Below are 2,988 nucleotides of genomic sequence, written 5' to 3'. Positions count from 1 at the left end.
AGTAACTTATTTCCAACTAACATTAAAATGACAGGCATGTGTTTACCTGGTTTCTGTTTCCCGCTTAGATAATGGACTGAATTTGGCAAATTTCCAATACAACTGCACAATTACCAAATTGAGTTTTTAAAGATAATATTACGCAATTCTCTCAAAAATTCTTTTAACACCCTGGAGTGAAAACATTTGAACATTTATCTGTCCTAAGTCCCATTATTTTCTTCATTGCCATTTATTTTTGTTTTTTAAGCATATGAATCCAATAAGATTCTTCTGATTTATTGTTTCATTTCTATCATTGGTATCTTATCCTCTTCCTCTATTGTGAAAATCTATACAAAGTACTCATTTAATAAATCTGCCCTTTAGCGCCTATTACAGTGCCAACTGTTTTTGTCTTTAATGGGTCTCTATTTCCCTTAGACATTCTTGCTCTCAATATTAATAATAAAGCTTTTAAAATTAGTTTTGATATTAGTTGCAGGTTTTATTTTTTGCAGCTTGTAATTTCTTCATCCTGTTGCTTTGATACTGTAATAAATAATTCCTTTCATAAATATAACAGTGGAATTATGCAGCTGTGAACAGCTTCAGCCTCTGTTTCTCTCTTCCTCCATCCCACCCCCAAATGGAAAATATTTTCAGTTACTGTGCACAATTTAAAAAAATGAAAGCCTATTATTTAATCAACTTTTTATAGGCATTGTGTACATCCAGAAAGCTTGTCTTGATGGCTACAGGAAGTACATATGCAAGTTTGTAAGGCAAATCCAAATCCTCCATTGTGATGGCACAGTTGGGACACAAGTTATTTGGTCAGAGCCACATGTAGGGGAGGGGAATGGAGAGAGGGTGTGTATGATGGCATACATCTGGCAGAATCAAAAAAGTACAAATGGTGTGTATATTACTTTCTTTGTTCAATATTCCCATGTAACTGGGATATTGCCTTATGTAAATGAGTTGTCTTGACATTGCCATAAAAGGTTTGGACTCCTATAGGTGGTTGGAGGGAATGACCCAATGTGATTGTCTGCATCTGATTATAATGTAAATCCTAGCTTTTTTTCAGTCTAGTGCATAAATAAACTATGGCGTGGACCCTTGGACTTCAAAGCAGTATTTGAAAAGAAAAACAGCACAGCTAAACAGACTTTTCAAAGATGAAAGAAATACTGTATTGTTGATGAGTCATTAATTTACAAGTCAATTTTTTAAAGACTTGAATTAAAGGGGATAATCTTTCAACTGTCCTAGTGTATTTTACACTACTGTAAGCAGGCTTTCACCAGGTTCCAATGAGAACAGATGGAATTTGTTTGTAATGCAGTTTCTTGAAAAATGTTAAATGTTTACAGGCACATTATGCTTTTTATATTAAATTTATTGAGTAGAAGTTGATCTGAGATTAACACCAAAAAAAACAAAGCTCATTTTAAACAGACTATCCTGTATGTTGATGTATAGTATGTATTTCAAAATTATGGAAAATAAAATCTACACAACATTCCCACAATTCTATTTCCAGTTTTATTTTGAGGTTTTATTTTCATCCTTGAAAGTGGATGGATGTATATGAAGATCACAGTCGCTAACATGGGGGCGGTGTCTCTGTTATGGACTCCAACACTTTACGATTCTTTACGCTGTTCCCCTAGTTTGTCCTGGAGTGTCTGGAGGTTTGAATACCTGAACCTGACACAGTAAAGGCTTAAAATATTGACACAGAGAGTTAAACATTGTTACTTCATTCCTTGCCAGAGTTCAAAACACTAGAGATGGAAGATTGATGAATCAGCCTTGGAATTTGGCTCTAAAAGTATGGCTGCCCAAAGAATGGCCTGGTCAACAGAACAGAACATCCCTAATAATTGGTGTAGTATCTGCATGTATGCGGTTTAGATATTTGAGTTGGTCAGCTTTACAATCAAATTACTAGCTAATATGTGCAAAAACTATGTTCAAAATTCGAGCACTGATACTCCATTTGCATGAATAAGTTGTGAATCCCCAGGAATGTGACATTTAAAAAAAATCTGCCTTTTATTTTTCCCCCAAACCATTTCCTGATAAGTACAAAATTGGAGGATATAGAAAACCCACTGCCAGCTTGTTTTCACTGCAGTTCTGTGGGCTGTGCATGCTCACACTAAAAGCGGGCAATGGCAGCATCAGGGTTGACCTTCCTGGTGTCTAAATGGGAAGAAACTATATAAAAATGCAACGTTCAAAGATAATTAAATATTAATTCTGACTTTGCCAGTGGTGCCCACATCCTATGAATGAGGTGGAGGGGGGCCTTTTAGGTTATGGAAGCACTGCAAGTAGCTGAGGGTTGATTTCTAACTGAAATGGTCACAATTTGTATTTGCATTTTAATTATTTCTAGTTTGATCTAATTCTCAAGGGTAGCTGCGATGGTGCAGCATTTTAATAAGAAACTGTGTAGACGCTTGCAACTGTCAAACAAGTCAAAGATATTACACAGATATAGAAAAAGCAGATCAGCACAAGGTTAACATAGTCATATGAAAACTGCTAGAAAATAACTAAGGTCTACTTTGTTTAATTTTCTGAGAATATATTATGGATTGGAATGGTACCCAATTTGACTGTAAAACCAAAACAAGGAAAAACAAGAAATATTATAGCTCCTTTAGTTTTGTTAATTGTTATACAAGATGATTTTTATCCCTAGCCTTTGCTAGCAATGTATGTGGATTAGCGATAATGCACTATGTTCCCTCCCTTACCGCACTCACGCAAGGCCCTTGAATAAAGTTTTGCACTTCAGATGGTCAGTTTTTTAACTGAAATAATTCTGCTTGACGCAGTGGAAAAATTCATTGAGGGGAATTTTAAATGCAAAAAAATGAAGTAAAAGTGCTATAATTCCAAACATTCAACCTAATCCATCTTGAATGCTTCCAGTTTTAGTGGGGCACATGGGGGTGAACAGCAGCCCATCACAGTGTTATTAGGAGTAAC

Source organism: Carcharhinus amblyrhynchos, chromosome 4, assembly GCF_965287045.1.
Source record: "Carcharhinus amblyrhynchos chromosome 4, sCarAmb.v2.hapA, whole genome shotgun sequence".
Classification (NCBI taxonomy): domain Eukaryota; kingdom Metazoa; phylum Chordata; class Chondrichthyes; order Carcharhiniformes; family Carcharhinidae; genus Carcharhinus; species Carcharhinus amblyrhynchos.
Note: the sequence above shows the minus strand (reverse complement) of the source record.